Consider the following 18,974-nt stretch of genomic DNA (forward strand, 5'->3'; position numbering starts at 1 on the left):
ACCACACTCCTGCTTTCCCTTCAGGGCTAGGGATGGTAAATCCCTTGTTGGTTTCCCGCAACCCTTCCCACACTTTTGTAAAGAGTCTCTTCATTCAATTTTCTTTCACTCCTTTCAAATGAGCTATTTCTTAATGGGACCGATTCTGTAACTGGTACCAGAAATGGCCCCAGGAAACAGATCCTCAAAATGAAAATGAGATTCTGGGTAGTGGAAGAGGCCATGCAGCAGCACCTCACCTTTGGAAACAAAGCAGACACTGTTACAACATGCCTTAGGAAAGACTGGTAATCAGGTTTTGGCCTGGCAGTACAGCTAGCGCATCGTGGAGACCCTATAATGAAAATGGGCTTCCTTCGAAGGAGCAGCTTGACATATAGGTGAACAATTTCTGGGTCCCCTAGGCAGAAGTATGACTTAAGGGATTATATTGGGAATTCGTAGCACCTTACTCAACTTCGAGACTTAAGCCAATTCCTAGACCCGAAGTGGCTTCAGGAAGACCTTTTAAGAAGGTTCCTGCAATGTAGCCATAGAAGCATCATGCAGATCTTCCTCCAGACCTTCCCAGGGGTATCTTGTGGTCATTTACCACCATGGCCATGCATGAGGGAGAAGGACATACCCAGACCTCCATGGGGATTTGGATATTGGCTTTGATTATATGAATTCTTGCTGTTCCCAAACACTACAGTGGCCTATCATCACAGTGGAGACTTATGAAGGTCGGGAGATAGATGAGTCTGGGCCTGAATCCAACTCCCAGAGGGTTTGCTTCTGCCAGTGGAAACACACGCACATCCTATGGTTATTTCCTCAGTCCCAGAATGCATAGTGGAGACAGACTTAGTGGCAGAATCCTCATATTGGTTCCCTGACAATGGAGAAAATACTCTTATACCCCATGATAATTTAAAAGTTATCCAGGCTAGATATGTTTTAGGTCAAAAGGTGGGGAATAAGAGATAGGTCTCTGCATCAAATCACTGGCTAACATTGTTTATATGAGGTACATGGATCATATTCTGTGCTGACTCCAATTTTGCATTCTATGGAAGTTATCTTCAGAGATAATTTAATATTTAAAAGGGTTAAAGCATTTATTCAACAGCCAGTTGTCTTGTGTCCCCCCCTTATGAAGACAGTGATTGAACTTAGGACCCACCCTAATCTAGTGTGATTTGATCTTGATTACATCTTCAAAATGATCCTAGTTTTAAATGGGGTCACATTAATGAGTACCGGCAGTTAAAACCTCAACATATCTTTAGGGAGGGATTCCATTCAGTCCACAAACGCTCTGTTAGATTTATATCTCCTCAAATATGTGAGAATGAAAATATAAGGAATTATTAAATGCAAAAGATGCATCATTTACACTGGTATGCAGATGACATTTTAAGCCTAAATTGAAGTATTTAACTTCTCTCTCCGTCTGTTATTTTTGCTTAAACAATAAAACTGTTATGTGATTTTAATATTAAAACCCCAATGAAAATATAAAACTTTCTGCTGAAACTTTCCAATGAGAATGTTATGAATAGCCTAACATTTACATGATGGCTATTCTTTTATCTTTTTTACAAAATTGGAGACATTGGGGTTAGGAATTAGTGACAGCACCTAAGAAATATGGCAGAGATACAAAGAAGAAGATGTTAGATGTCAATGAAAAATTTTTGAGTTTGGCGATGGTGAATTTGGGATACGAGGCCTTTCAGAACAAGTTGTTCTGGTGTGTCCTAGAAAACTTTTCTCACTCTAGACTTTAGAGTTAGCAGTTTGACCCTGATAGGAGCTGTGTTGGAAAGTCTTCGTATATTTGAAACATATAAAATGGTTGCTGTTTAACTTTAACCCGGGATTTTAAGGACCAAAATTAGGGATGACAGGTCCTGTGTATAATTTTCGTCTTTATCCCAATAGCCATTTCCATTTTTATAATATTGGTAACAATATTTTCTTTGTACTGAGCTAAATTATTTCAGTTTCATTTTTGGCTTATATATAACTTGAGATCTATAAAACTAATGTGTCTGTTATTTGTAAAAAGTGAGCTATATATACACATACACCTTTCCTTAGAGATATAAACGTACTGATGCCTCAACACACAAGTAATGAGGCAGATGAAAAGGAAGCACACCTGGGGATTATACAACACTTGAGCTCTGTGGCAGCTCCTGTCATATCTGAGAAAGCAAAGAAAGATGAGAGCATGAAGAAACTGAATAGTGTCTATGGATTGAGGCCAATCCTAAATATGCCCATCCCACTTGGCTAAACACAGGCAAGTTGCCACCGACGTTTATGAGAACAAATTTGGGAAAGTAATTCGACTTCTATACAAGGCTGAAATGTATTCAATATTACATGCTAGTGTTAGCATATACTAGAAAGCTTAGCATTTAAGACATACAACAAGAAATCAATTTCAAATAACATAATATTCCCAGTAATAGGTTCTCCATATTCTGAATCTAAAGCCTAGAATTGTTGCAATTTTTCCGTTTCTTCTTGATTCTCTAGAAACATGTAAGAGTAGTGCAAACTATTCAGGGAGGCTGGGTGTCTTAGTTATATCCGCTTATTTTTTGGCTTTGAGACAGAGTCTCACTCTGTCACCCAGGCTGGAGTGCAGTGGCATGATCCCTGCTCACTGTAACCTCTGCCTCCTGGGTTCAAGTGATTCTCATGCCTCAGCCTCCCTAGTAGCTGGGATTACAGGCGCACACCACCATGCCATGCTAATTTTTGTATTTTTAGTACAAAGGCACCACACTCCTGCTTTCCCTTCAGGGCTAGGGATGGTAAATCTCTTGTTGGTTTCCCACAACCCTTTCCACACTTTTGTAAAGAGTCTTTTCATTCAAGTTTCTTTCACTCTTTTGAAATGAGCTATTTCTTAATGGGACAGACAGGGTTTCACCATGTTGGCCAGGCTGGTCTCAAACTCCTGACCTCAAGTGATCCATCCACCTCGGTCTCCCAAAGTGCTGGGATTACAGGCGTGAGCCACCACATCTGGCCATTTAGACAAGACAGCAGAAACCATCTTATCCAGAGACCCAAGACCTTTGGATTTCTCTTGTAACCCCTCCTAACTCTTTACCCTTTAGTTCAGATTCATGATCACCTTTTTGCTTTTCACTGTCTACTAGCAAAGTTCTCCAAAACTTCTAATTCATCCAGAAGAGATGGCTTTTGTTTTCCTTACTTATGCTTAAATTAGGGTTGCATCATCTAGCCTATAAAAGTTTGCATCTTTAGATAGCTACCTCCATTTGTTAATCCAGTGAAAGTAGATTATGGACAAACAGCAAAATGAATGTTCACTGCAGCCTTCTAGCTGCCTCTTAGCTTATCACTGCTTCCCACAGGAACTGCCTTATCCAATTTCAAATTTAGTTGAATACATTTAACAGTTTTTTTTTTTTTTTTCTAAAGACAGAATCTCACCCCGTCACCCAGGCTGGAGTGCAATGGCATGATCTCAGCTCACTGCAACTTCCGCCTCCTGGGTTCAAGTGATTCTCCTGCCTCAGCCTCCCAAGTAGCTGGGATTACAGGTGCACACCACCACGCCCTGCTAATTTTTTTTTTTTTTTGTATGTTTAGGAGAGATGGGGTTTCACTATGTTGACCAGGCTGGTCTCGAACTCTTGACCTCATGATCCACCTCCTTGGCCAAAGATTCAAGTCAGTGCAATAAAAAAAGTACATTTCTGATCACATCTCCATTTCTTCAACATTTACGTATTTTCATTTCCAAGATATTCCATACAGCATGAATCCATGAATAATTAGGCTTCAACTAAGATTCTTTCTACATTGATCTCTTGAGTTTAGCAAAGGGTAAGTCATCTCTAAATATCCTTCTTCACTTTCCTCTTTTTTTAGGGTTTCTTTTTATTGTGAGTTATCTGATGTCGAGAAAGCTTTGAGTTTAAGCTAAAAGCTTTTCCACATTGATTACATACAAAGTGTTTCTCTCCTGTATGGATTTTCTTGTGTTTACTAAGATTTGAATTATTGTTAAAACATTTTCCACATTCACCACATTCATAGGGTTTCTCTCCAGTATGAATTTTTTTATGTTGATTAAGTTTCCAGTTAAGGCGAAAGGTCTTTCCACATTCATTACATGCAAAGGGCCTTCCTATAGAATGGGTTTTCTGATGTTTAGTAAAGTTTGACCGACATTTAAAGGCTTTTTCACAAGTTGTACATTGGTAAAGTCTCTCTCCTGTATGAGTTCCTTTATGTTGTGTCAGATCTGACAGACGGACAAAGGTTTTTTTACAATTACTACAAATAAAAGGTTTCCTTCCAGTATGGATTTGTTGGTGGTGAGCAAGATCCATGCGCTGGGCAAAGGTTTTTTTACATTCATTACATGAAAAGGGCTTCTCTCCAGCATGAGTTTTCTGATGTTTATTAAGATTTGAGACGCTTTTAAAGGAGTTCTCCTTTTTATTGTGAGTTATCTGATGTCGAGAAAGCTTTGAGTTTAAGCTAAAAGCTTTTCCACATTGATTACATACAAAGTGTTTGTCTCCTGTATGGATTTTCTTGTGTTTATTAAGATTTGAATTATTGTTAAAACGCTTTCCACATTCACATTCATAGGGTTTCTCTCCAGTATGAATTTTTTTATGTTGGTTAAGTTCCCAGTTAAGGCGAAAGGTCTTTCCACATTCATTACATGCAAAGGGCCTCCCTATAGAATGGGTTTTCTGATGTTTAGTAAAGTTTGACCGATATTTAAAGGCTTTTTCACAAGTCGTACATTGGTAAGGTCTCTCTCCTGTATGAGTTCTTTGATGTTGTGTTAGATCTGACAGACGGACAAAGGTCTTTTTACAACTACTGCAAATAAAAGACTTCTTTCCGGTATGGATTTGTTGGTGGCGAGCAAGATCCGTGCGCTGGGCAAAGGTTTTTTTACATTCATTACATGAAAAGGGCTTCTCTCCAGTATGAGTTTTCTGATGTTTATTAAGATTTGAGATGCTTTTAAAGGATTTCTCACAAACATCACACTTGTGGGGTTTCTCTCCTGTATGAGTTCTTTGATGTAGAATAAATTTGGAGTACGGATTGAATTCCTTTTTACAATAATTACATGTATAGTATTTCTTTCTAGTATGAATTAATAGATGTTGAGTTTTTTCTGAGAAACGGTGAAAGGTTTTTCCACAAAAGTTACAGGAAAAGGGCTTCCTTTGAGTATGAGTTTTTTGATGCCGAGTCAGGTTTACTCTGTCGCCAACATGAAATCTCTGATGTATAGAGAGGGATGAGAGAAACCTAAAGGCCTTTTGACATATATCACATTTGTATGGCTTCAGTCCACTGTGCATGCTCTGATGTTGAATAACCTTTGAAGGTCTGTTAAAAGTTTCACCACATTGGTTACATTCAAAGTGTTTATATAATGTACAAATTCTCTGGAGCATTGTAAATGATGAGCGATGCCTAAAGCCCTTTGTATTTTCACCATATTTGTGGGTTTCCCCTACCTTATGGATTTTCTGATGTCCAGTAAGTTGTGACATATGCCCAAAAGCCATGCCACAGTCATCACATTCATAATGCTGGACAAAAGTACGACGTGTTCGGTATTCTCCATGGTGAAAGCTTTGTCTGAAGGCATTACCAGATTCATTGAGGGCACGAAACGTTGCCAATGCTGGTTGACATGCTAGTGGGAAAACAATATGAGAAAAAAAGAAAATCAGAACTGGACACTGCAACATACATCAAGTTAATTAGGAAAGCGAGGGAAAGAAGAGTGCAGTGACTGGAGACTTTAGAGGGGTAGGATGAGAAGTAGGAGTTTGTGGAGGTGGAGAGGCAGAGAATTGCTTCTCCATGTACAAGAATGATTTAAGTGATCAACAGTGGCCACTGAATTTTTTTCTGTTTCTTTAAACTTGAAATAATTATACTTGTGATTGTAAAAATGGCTCAGTGAAATTTTAATAACCAAAACAGAAAAGCTTAAAGAACCTAAAAAGAATCACGTGAAATCCTAAGCATGGATTAAAGTTTTGTTTCCATTAAGGCCCTTTAAAATATTTCTGTGTGGTATAGCAATTTGTGAAAGTGATTACACTTTAAATATTTTCCTTTGAACATCAAAATTGGGCATACTTATGAGTAAATACACATCTGTCTTATCAATTTGATATTTAATGTTTTACTGTGCGACAGGGTCATTATTGATTGGGCCAATGCTCTATTTGGATATTTGAGTTGTACTTATTTTTGTTGTTGCTAAGAACATTAAGAACAATCTTAAATCCACGTCTTTGTTAATTTGAAATATATTCTAGTATATTCTAATATCGATTCTTAAAAATGAGAGTTCCCAATTATATTTTTGGTATATACATGCACTGCACTCAAGTTCTTATATTGTGTGAACACACCATTATTTTCCAGTATCTTGATAACCCTCGACTATCAAACTTACCTTTATATAAAACTGTGGTGTCATGAGTTCTAGCACTTTTTTGTAATAAAAACATCTAGAAACTGGTTAACTGCAGAAAGAAATTTGAGCATTCCTACACACATATGAATTATAGATTGAGCATTTCTATATACCTACAAAATATAGTAGATATGTTAATACAGACAAAAAAATCTGCCACTGATAAGATGGAGAACCAGCACAGGTTTCTGTTATCTTCCTCATTCTAGTCTGAGATGCTACTGAAGTGCTTGGAAAAATGTATAGATACAGTGGAATATTTATAAATATACATGAGTAATATTTTCAAAAACATAAATATTTCAACATGGGACAGAATCAGTGGTAATAAAAGGGACAAAGTGGGAACAATTGAAAATATGGTTTTTAATTTTTTTTTTTTTTTTTTGGAAGAGTCTCTGTCACCCAGGCTGGATTGCAATGGCATGATCTCAGCTCATTTCAAGCCCCGCTTCCCAGGCTCAAGTGATTCTCCTGCCTCAGCCTCTCGAGTAGCTGGCCATGCCATCACATCCAGCTAATTTTTGTATTTTTAGTAGAGACGGGTTTCGCTATGTTGGTCAGGCTGGTCTCAAACTTCTGACCTCAAGTGGTCTGACCGCCTCAGCCTCCCAAAGTGGTGGGGTTACAGGTATGAGTCACCACGCCCACTCTGAAGATATGTTTAAATGAACTTAGTGGTTGGCATTTATAGCAAAATTATATAGCCAAAGATGAAGTAGCAGCATGGAAAACCTGGTTGGAGAATTCTTTTAGAGGGAAGGAACTAGAGAAATAGAATATACAAAAGAAAAGTCAGGATTAAAAGAAAGTACTACCATCCATTAAATGTGAGTCCTATTAAAAATGTGTAGAAGATTTACCAACTTCATCATGTGGCCTAATATCTGGGCAACTAGAGTCTCTGAAATAGAGGGGGAAAGGGGGTGGGGGGCAGGGATGAGAAAAATATTTGAAGAAATAATGGGCAAAAAATTCTCAAACACAGTAAAAACTATAAACTCACAGATCCAAGAAGCCGAAATCACACAATAAGAAACATGAAGAGAATTACACTAAGGCATATTATAAAGAAATTGTTCAAAGCCAGTGATAAAGAGAAAACTATAAAAGCAACCAGAGGGGGGAAAAAGACGTTATGTACGTGGCACAGAGACAAAGATGACATCAGATTTCTCACTGGAAACACTGCAAGCAAAAAAGATAATGGAACAAAATATTTAAGGTACTAAAAGAAGAAAAAAAAACCTATTAACTAGAACTCTATGCCCAGCATATGGCTTTCAAAAATGAAGACAAACAAAAGGCCTTTTCAGAAATACAGAGATTGAAAGAATTCATTACTAGCAGAGCTGCACTACAAGTAATTTTAAGGGAAGTCCTGCAGGGCAGAAGAAAAGGGATGCCAGATGGGAATTTGGCCCTGCACCGAGGAATGAAAAGCAATCGAAATGTAACTTGTAAATATGTATGGGTTTATTACTATTACTTAAATGAAAAGCAACCGAAATGTAACTTGTAAATATGTATGGGTTTATTACTATTACTTAAATCTCTTTAAAAGACTGACTGATTAAACACAAATAATGTATTATGGGTCTTATAACATGTGAAAGTAAAATGTATGACAGCAACACCATAAAGGCAGGTGGAGATAAATTATAGTATTTTATATATATATATATACATGTATATATATATATATATATAATAAGAACTACAGTACAATTCTTATTCTGTACATGAAGGAGTATACTATCGCTTGCAGGTAGATTGTGATAAGTTAAAGACAGATACCATAAACTCAAATCCCAATACAACCACTAAAATAGAGTTACAGCTAATAAGCCAGTAAAAGTGATAAAGTAGAATCCCCCCCAAAAAAAATCAATCCAAAATAGGGTAAGGATAATAAAGCAGAATAAAGGAGAAAAGGGGGAAGAACAGATATGACAAATAGAAATCTATTTGATTTAGGCTCAATCCTAACCATATCAATAATCACAGTAAGTGTAAAAATAAAAACACAAGGTTTCACAACCTGAGCACTATTTACCTTTGTATCAGAGAGTTCTTTGTTATGGGGGCTGTTGTGTGCATGTAGGATCTTGGCATCCCTGGCTGTTACACCTAGATGCCAGCAGCATGCCTACATACCCAGTTATTACCACCAAAAAAATCACCCAGACATTGCCAGGTGCCCTTAGAGGGCAAGGTCTTCCCTTCTCCCCATTGAGACCCAGTGGTATAAGCACCTCAACGAAAAGGTGGAGATTATCAAGCTTGTATGAGAAAGTAAAACCAAATTATTTGCTAACTACAAGAAACTCACTTTAGAGACACAATTGGTTAAAAAGTAGACAGATGGAAAATATATACCATGCTAACAGTTAAAAGAAAGCTAGAGTAGCTCTATTAATATCAGACAAAATACACTTTAGACTAATTAAGTATTTCCAGGGATAAAGAAGTTTATTTCATAAGGATAAGGAATCAACAGAGCATAATTCTAGGTATTTATGCACCCACAGAGCTTCAAAATACTTGAAGCAAGATTACTAGTGAAAGAATACACTCTTAAGAATAGGAAACTAATTTTAAATAAAAGAACCCACTATGATGGATAACTAGAAAACCACACTACTATAATAAAAAAGAATATTATACTCATCCAGAACAGAAAAATACACGAATAGAATAAAAGAAATTTCAGAAGATTTCTATAGATGTATAGTACTGATGGCTTGTGTGTAAGGATGGCATCATAAGTCAGTGAGGACAGGATGGATGCTTTGGTGAGTGGTATTGTAAAAACTGGCTCATTGTTCAGAGAAAATGGGGCTGGTTGTCCATTATGCCATATACAAATATAGACAGATTAAAATATGAATTTTAAACCCAAAATGCTGATAGTAGAATGTCTTTGTGGTCTAGGATGCAGTGGGCTTCTTAAACAACAACAAAAAGACAATAAGCAAACGCTGTAAGTCAAAAATGTTATGGATGTGATCAAAAATGAAGGATTTCTGATCAAGAGAAGCACCAGAGTCAACAGGCAAATGACAGATTGACAGAGTAATCGTCCATTTTAAACCAAAAAATACCTTATATATAACATAAAATTCTTCAATTCCACAAAGAAAAGAAAAAAAATTAGAAAATGAGCAAAGAACATGAAGAAGCAATTCAAAAAAGCTGAATAGTGAGTGGATGACAAGAATATCATGTGAGCTTCATCTTACTATTAGGGAAATGAGAATTAAAACAAGGAGACAAAACTACCAAAATGGAACCAACTAAAATGCACATGTTAGCAAGCGGTGGTGAGATGCAGGAAAGAGAAGGAATGTGGGTGTAGTGTAAAATTCACAGATGTCCAGAAAGTAATCTGGGTACGTTTTGTCAAACTATTTATAATATGCCCTGTGACCCAGAAAATTGTTATAGATTCTAAAGGGAGCACGTGAGATTTGGGTCAGAAGGAATTGTAGAGACTTAGGAATTTTTTTCCCTAAAACTGGCTGTGTGATGGATGCATATTAAAGAATACTATATTGCACTAAAAAGTAAGACACGTAGATACAACATGTAAAGATTTCAGAAACAACCAAGTAGAAAGGTAAGAAGTGAGATTTTTGCAGCATGCTGTTTAAATAAGAGTGCAGCCATGTATAAAATCGTGCATATTTTACAATTAGTATATGCATTTTTATTTTTTTTAGACAGAGTTCTCTCTGTTGCCCAGGCTGGAGTGCAGTGACACGATCTTGGCTCACTGTAACCTCTGCCTCCCAGGTTCAAGCGATTCTCCTGCCTCAGCCTCCCAAGTAGCTGGGACTACAGGCGTGTGCCACCACACCCAGCTAGTTAACAACATAGAAAAGATATTAGACCAGCTGTCTAGCACATAATGACATAATGAATTATAAATGAAGGTTATACAAAATGACGATGGAGTCTTGAGCAACAGTGACAATTGATTGACTCAATTTTTGTATCCAATTTCCAACCCTCCCACTACCACATTGCCAGCCCTAAACAGGTTACATGGTTTTATTCAAATATGTCACAAAACAAAGTAAACAGATTTGTGTTCTAAAGCCACAAGGCGGCAGTGGAGAGATCCGAAAAACATCTTGCAGTAAATGTGAAAGTGACTATAACTTGATAGAAAAATGTTCAGGGGTGCATAAATTTGAAAGTTTAAGGAAGAGAAAAGTATTTTGGGGATAGGAGAGGAGTTTGGACCAAGTTATTAAATATTTAAAGAATAAACAGGGTTACTTGGAATTCTTGTGAACAGTTCTTATAAAATCTTTAATAAATGGATTCCAGTCCACTTTCCAAATTGCCCATAGCTTAAATGCATTTGGTATTTTACTCTTTAGATCAAATGATACTCCAGACTGAAATTCATCATCATCTAACCCAGCTTTTTATCCCTTGACTTTCAGGAGCCTATGAACGAGCTGCCTTCCCTGATGTCAGCACTGAAACTCGAGAAACAAGTTTCTGTGAAATCTCTGGATCATCTTACATTCTGGCAATTTCTACCTTCTGTTAATGAAGGTAGTCATCTCTTTCCAACTAGATGGTAAATTTGTTTTTCTGATTTGTCATTCTCTAAACTAATAATCTAAAGAGAAAATCAGTCTCTCTCCAGAATTTTCTTTAAAAAAAAAAAAATACCTTCTGTGACACTTTTCCGAGCTAACCCATTCATTCATTGTAATCACTGACAAGTTTTTTGACCAATTCAGCTATTCATCCTTTTATCCATTCGGGTAGTAACTTAAATTCCAAACTTTTACCAGCACACCATTTACTGTCCTAAGACTAGAATTATAACAAAAAAGGTACAGGGAGAGTGATAAATGTGGGGTAAAGATTCCATTGGCAACTCATGGACAGAAGCCCAGGGGAAAGCTCTTCTCCTGTCACCTCTTGGTGGGGGCTGGAGGGGGAGTGTCCAGGTTACTCTGAGTTGAGGTGTGAGCTGTGATGACTTCCATCTGCTTCTTACCTGGGCAGGGAACACCTGTCACCTCTCTCTCTATCATCCAGGGCTCCTTCCCTTGCTTCAAAGAGGACATCACGTGTGCCTTATAAGTCCAGTTTCCTAAGAAAAATAAATGATCTTGACCATGCTGTGGTTATTACAGAATTTAGACCCACATTTTTAGTGACGAGGAATCTCATTAACATCTCAATCTTCCCAGAACCTCTAAAGCAGTGTTTTTGCATAAAAGACCATCTTCATTTTAAACCATTCCCCAGCTGTTTCTTAGGCATATGACAGCCTCAGACTATAGTTTTGGAGAATGGTGTGATGATTTTGAGGACAGTGGGGAATAGGAAGCTTGTATCATCCCAAGATGAAAATATCTTCCTTAACACAGAGCTACAATGCTTTACTGACGAATATGAAGTCAGAAAATTCAACTAAGCATTTTCAGGGAGTTTTGCAGATATTTGCACAGAAGGAAAAAATCCTCCCATGGGCAGTTGTGAACTAACAAGACCTTCCTTACCCAAAGATGCAAGGTATTTACAGTTATCCAGCATCACATCTTTATACAGGTTTCTCTGTTCAGGGTTCAGATGATCCCACTCATCTGGTGAGAAGACCACGGCCACATCTCTAAATTTCACCAACTCCTGAAATAACAATTTATACTTTATGTGTATACATGCCTCCACGTGGCCCCTGGTAGATATCTTTCAAATTGGGCATTCTAAGGAATCACACAGGATATAAGGATACATTAGAATATGTGACCAAAAGCTGTAATACAAAGTGCAAACAATAAAAGTATGATTTACTCTTGTAGAGCTTAGGAGGACAAAATTACTTACCGTCAAGATAAAGTAACAGCTAAGGAAACATACATTTGGTGTTCATGCTTGGCTGAGTCAATGGGGTAGAGCTACCATCTGTGGGATTATGACCAAATACCTCTAAGTCAGAATCCCACCCAAGCAGAATGATAAGGGAATTCATCCTGCCTGACTGCTTGAGCTGGGACATTGGTCTCTTTCTGCTTCAGACTGAAACTGGAGCATCAGCTCTTCTTGAGTCTTGAACCTACTGGGTTTTGGACCAGTATTATAAATCAGTCAAAACTAAAGATTTGACAGAGTCTCTCAATATGAACAGTCAAAAGTTCTTCGCAAGTAATACTAGAACCATGTCAGGTCTCCCAAATATATATATAAATTCAATAGTATCTCCATTAAAAAAAATCCATTAAGATTATTTTTATAAACTGTGATAAACAGATACGTGATTTTCACACAAGGGAAAAATGTGACAGACTAGTTTTTTACATGAAAAGTTAATGAAGGTCTTGTTCTTGCCAGGGTACAGAGTCAAGTTGTAGTAATTCAAGTGGGTTAGGAATGTCATCAGCACAGATGAAGAGATCAAAGAAAGAGAGCCCAGAAACAGATGCAAATATGGAAATGTTTACTACCTAAAAAAGATGACCTGCAAGTCTGTTTGGAAACAATTCAATGAATACTGAGGCAATAACTGAATATCCCTTAGTAGGTAGGGGGAGAGCCAGATCCCTCTCTGACTATGAGAATATGTTCCAGATGAAATAAAAGGTAATTATTAAAACTATTAAAATGTTAGGAAATGAGGATTTTTCAGACTTACAATAGAAAAATGTCTTAAAGACTCAAGTGCCAGATAAAAGGAAATAATAAAATCGACCTTATAAAGGAGAAAGAAATTTCTGAAAAAATAAAAGGGACACAGAAAAAACTTAAATCAGTATGTTGTATAACCAACAAGGAACTAATTTGGAATTTATACAGATCAATAAGAAAAAAAATAGAAGCTTCAGACTAGACAAATGCCTAAAGTATATGAATGAAAAGTTCACTGAAGAAAGCATACAAATGATCAATAAGTTCTCAAAACTGTTCTCAATTAAATGCACATTATATTAGCAAGAAGTCTTGCTTGTTTTGGCAAGATGGTCACAACATTTAAAGCCTGGATACTATCCAGTGTTTTTAAGGGATGGAACCAAGCCATCAATCACACTGATTTGTAGACTTCAAAGTCAGCATAGTACTTTTGAAGCATGACTTGACAGTATCTCACATGGTTAAAGGTGCATGCCCTTGACTCAGAAATTCTAAGTCTAGATAACTTTCTTAAAGTTCAAGAATATGCAGAGATTTCATGGCAACAGTATGTTTACCACTGAAATACTGCAAACATAGAGATCTATAAACAGGAGAAAGGTCCCAAAACAGGACAATTCACACTGCAGAACACGTTGCAGATGTTGAGAATAAGGGCCATCTATGTGTACTGCTAGGGAAACATCTCCAAAATAAATTACAAAACTTAAAAAGTTACAGAATATAGACTTATATTCCCCCATGTCACTGATGGGCCCTGGGAAAGTGGAGATGCTACTTCACATATCTATACACAATAGATCTTTTTTTATTGACATTTTATTGATATACAAAAAGATCTATTGTGTATAAAACTAAAGACAGTGATTGAGTAGGGTTAACGATTAAAAAGGCCTTTTAAAAAATTATTCATCTGCGTTGTTAAAAAAGAACATCATACATTGATAGATTTCTTATATAATTTGAAAAATTAAAAATTACAGAAGTAAAATTTAACTCAGGTCTGCCTGACTGAGGGATGAAAATGTCTTCACAGACTTCATTTTAAAAGATGTTTTGGTAAATTCGTTTATGATTCAGTGGAATTCTACCTGTTATATTTGGACATTGTTATTTAATGCCACGATTAAATCAGCCTGTACTCTAATGTAAACGTGATCTCCGTCATTTACTCAGTTCTTCTAAATATTGGGTCCTAAATATGTGGATTAGTGGGAAATTAATGTTTCTTACTGCTGCCATAACAAATTACCACCAACTTCATGGCTTAAAACAACACAAATTTATAATCTTACAGTTCTGGAGTTCAGAAGTACAATATGGGTTAGCAGGGCTGTGTCCCTGCTGCAGGCTCGAGGAAGAATCTGATTCCTCACCTTTTCTAGCTTTCTAGAAACCACCTGCATTCCTTGGCTTGTGGCCAGCCCTATCCTGTCCTCAAAGCCAGCAGCATAGCATCCCCCTGCCTGTTTCTTACAAAGAGCCAGTGATGACATTTCAGGCCCACCCAGACAACCCAGGAGAAACCCCCCATCTGAAGATCCTCAACTTAATGACACCGGCAAAGTCCCTTTTACCATGTAGGGTAACACATTCACAGCTTCCAGGGACTAGGATGGGGACATCTTGCAATGGGTGGGGGAGATTGTTCATCCTATCACAATGTGTATCTGGCCTTCTATTTTCTTCTGTTTACCCATCAATGTATTATCATGTCTATGTTATTTTAATTAGCATAGTTTGATGTGTTGGATTTTAAGTCTGTCAGGACCAGTGCCCTTTTGTTACCCAGAAATATGGCGGCATCCCTCCACGTTCATCCCATCCACCTGACTGCCTGTGCACTGCTCCAGCTCTCCCATAGATTTGAGAGCAAGTTAAGCCATTGCTCCCTGTGCCCCCAACACATGCAAGCTGTCCAACTTCAAACTGAACTCACTATCCCCAGGGACTCCTATTCTTCAGCTTAAAAGTTTTCAAACAAATTCATGCCTAGAAGACCTGCGCTAATGACTCCTCTTGGTCAGTCAGGCCTTGAGTAGTTTGTTGAATGAATTCTAAATCTTGGGTCAGTCGTTGAACAGTTTGTTGAATGAATACTAAATCTTGGGTCACTAAAGAAAGCTTCTGGGTTATTTAGGTCCTCTCTGTTGCCTCTCTGACTGTCACCTCATCACCAGAATGGGGAACGGCACCCATTGGAACAAACTCAAAATGTATTTAGCCCTGTAAATTGGTATTTTAGGAAGGAAATCAGAAGTAAGCAGTTCACCTGTGATATCACCTCTAGAAATGACCGAGCCATTTTCCTTTTCATTCTTCACCTTCTGTTCTCAGGGAACACAGACTCCTGAGAAGCCACACCTTAAAATTGAGGACAGAAGCGTGTGAGACCAGGTACTCCAACCCCTACCCACAACCACACACACAGAGGAAACCAGGAATCCACAACAGCATACCAACCTTGGCCTTCAGGTTCTCTCTCCTCCTGGGCCCTCAGGAGAACCCACGGGTATGCTGCAGCAGCTGGGATTTTGGATACTGGGGTCTCTCCCTATGTGTCAAAGTGTGAGACTCTACTTTCCAGATTTGCCTTGAACAAAACTTTCCCTGCCACCCAGTGAAACAGCTTGAACTCACCTTCTCAGAAAAATCAACTCCGATACAGCTAGCAGGCCCAGCGTGCATCTGAGCCTACCTATATAGAACCTAGATCATCACACCCAGAACCTTCTCATTTCCTAATCAAGCCCAGCTCACTACCTGCAGGATTCAGCTCTTTTGGTCCTGATTATAGTGGGAACAGGAAGGATTGGGGAATGCAGGATTGTCACATCAAGGCTTAGACTGAAAATTCCCCAGTGCTCTTTATTCATGCCTCCTATGTACCCCAGGCATGATGTCATATAACACACACCCAAATAGGCTTGTGCCACTCTTTCCACTTCAGTCTCTGAGATAAGGGGCCTCACCTGGTGCCTCCCACCCCCATGAGGCAGCTGCATGGAGGAGGAGAGGCAGTTTGGCACTTTCAGCAGCAGGACACTGTAAAGTAGCATCTCCACTTTCCCATGACCCATCAGTGACGTGGGGGAGTCCAGTGTGTGTTGCTTGTCCCAGAAAGGGATTGGAAATGATAGGAGGGTATGGAAAGCGGAACAATTGCCCCTCAAAGATGTCCACATCCTAACCCCCAGAACCTGTGAATATGTGACCTTACTTGGCAAACGTGTGATTAATAATTGTGAAGAAAAAACCCAAACTATGTAAAATATTTAAAGGAGTTTATTCTAAGCCAATATGAGTGACCATGGCTCCAGGAAGAGTCTCAGGGGGTCCTGAGAAAGGGTGCCCAAGGAGGTCAGATTACAGTTTGGTTTTACATAGTTTAGGGAGACAAGTTACAGGCAAAGACATAGATCAATACATGTCAGGAATATATTGATTTGGCCTGGAAAGGTGAGACATCTCAAAGAGTCAGGGAGCTTACAGGTCATAGATGGATTCAAAAATTATCTGATGGGCAATTGTTTGAAAGAGTTAAACTAATTTGAAGTCAGTAGAAAGAAATGCTTCAGTTAAGGTAAGTGGGTGGGGGGAGTTGTGGAAGCCAAGGTTCTTATTATGTAGATGAAGCCTCCAGGTAGCGGGCTTCAGCAGGAATAGATGGTAAATGTCTCTTTTCATACCTTAAAGGTGTCAGACTCTTAGTTAATCTCTCCTAGATCCCAGAAAGACTGGGCTGCATTAATGGAGGTTCTCTACAGATGTAGAATTTTGCCCACACAAGACAGCTTTTCAGGGCCATTTCAAAGTGTCAGAGAAATGTATTTTGGGGTAAAATACTTTGATTTCCTTCAGGGTCTGATATCTGTCATGTGATGCTACACCAGAGTCAGGATGGAATTTGATCTCTTATTGCCACAGAGTCTGTTTTGTCAGTCTTGTGATCTCTATTTTAGTGTTAATGCTGGTCAGTTGTTTTGAACTCCAAAAGGGAGAGGGTATAACGAGGTGTGTCCAACCTCCCTTCCCATCATGATTGTGAATTTCATTTTTCAGGTTTCTCTTGGCTCTGTTCAGTCTGTTGGGGGGCCTGGGATTTTTGTTTTGGCTTACAGAATCCTGAGTTGGGACAATTATCCTGGATTATCCGGGTGGGTCTGATATAATCAAAAGGGTCCTTAAAAGAGGGAGGCAAGAAAATCAGATAATAAAAGACAGGTAGGAGCCTCCAGAAGCAAGAAAAGGCAAGGAGACAGGTTCCCCCCTAGAGCCTTCAGAAAGAGCACAGTCTCTCTAGCACCTTGATTTTAGCCCCATGAGACCTGCTTTGGACTTCTAACCTCCAGACCTCTAAGAAAAGTTTTTATTTTGAGCCACTGAGTTTGCAGGCATTTGTTCCAGCAGCAATAGATAACTGATACAGAGGGCCAGAGACTGAGGGTGGCCAGGGATGGGGTGAGGTGAGCACAGGGTGAGGACATCTGGACCAGAGGCCTTGTAGGAGGACAGTGGGCCCAGATGCTCACTTGCATCCAAAGGCCAGGGGGGCCAAATGACCCCAGCAGGGGATGCAGCAGGACTGAAGCCTAAACCAAGGACTCAACTGAAATGCCCCTGCAGAAGCCAGCAGAGCCCAGCCACCAGCACCCAGACCTGACACATATTCCCTTGCTCCTTCATTTTTTGTTAAGTGTTCCCCTGCACAAAGACTATGTAAACCAAAAATAAAATTCTAAGCCCTCCAGCCACCGGAATGGACCCCTCCTCTCGGCAAAGTACATTCCGAAGTTAACCTGAAAAACTAGTTCAGGCCATTGATGGGAAGTGGGGTCAGACATGCCTCATTATACCCTCCTCCCTTTTGAAATTACTGAGAGAACAGACTCTCTAAGTGTGATAAGAAGCATTTATAATGTATTCTCTCTGAAGCCAGCTACCTGGAGACTTTGCCTGCATGATAAAAACTTGGTCTTCACAACCCCTTATCTTAGCCCAGATGTTCGTTTCCATTGATTCTAAGTCTTTAGATAATAACTTAATCCTTTCAACCAATTGCCAATCAGAAAATATTTGAATCTGCTTATGATCTGGAAGCCCCTGGCTTCCAGTTGTGCCACCTTTCCAGACTGAACCAATGTACATTTTTTTGTATTGATTAATGTCTTTTGTGTCCCTAAAATGTATGAAACCAAGTTGTAGCCTGACCACCTTAGGCACATGTGTTTGGGATCTCCTGAAGGCTGTGTTGTGGGCCATTGGTCACTCATGTTTGGCTCAGAATAAATCTCTTCAATTATTTTACAGGGTTTGACTCTTTTCATTGACAACTATAATTCTGAGGCAAAATCAGAGGAAAGGGAGAGAGAGTGCTTGAGAGGAGAGAATGTACCAGAGAGCACATGTGAATGTTGAAATCAGATAATTTAATTTTTCAATCAAATGACTATTTCAGAATAGTCTGTTTTAAACATGAAGATGTGAAATGACCTTGAGTGGTGTGATTATGTTTTTTACCATCGTTTGTAGCCCAGTTATACAGAAAGATATTTACATTTTTGCATACACTGTGGCTATTTTAGCAAGCTGCAGGAAGATACTGAGTGCTAAGCATGTCCATATTCATGATCTCATTAACTGACACAGGCACCCTGGAGGGAATTATTCTATTGCAATCTTATTTTGGAGTTGAGAAAAGGGAGGATTAGAAAAATAAGCAATTTTGCCCACAGTAACACAGCTGGTGAGGGACAGCACTGAGCTCCATCCTCAAATCCATCTGACTCTAAAAGACCAGGCTCTAGGCCAGCCGTGG

The sequence above is a fragment of the Hylobates moloch genome, unplaced genomic scaffold, assembly GCF_009828535.3.
Source record: "Hylobates moloch isolate HMO894 unplaced genomic scaffold, HMol_V3 SCAFFOLD_21, whole genome shotgun sequence".
NCBI lineage: Eukaryota > Metazoa > Chordata > Mammalia > Primates > Hylobatidae > Hylobates > Hylobates moloch.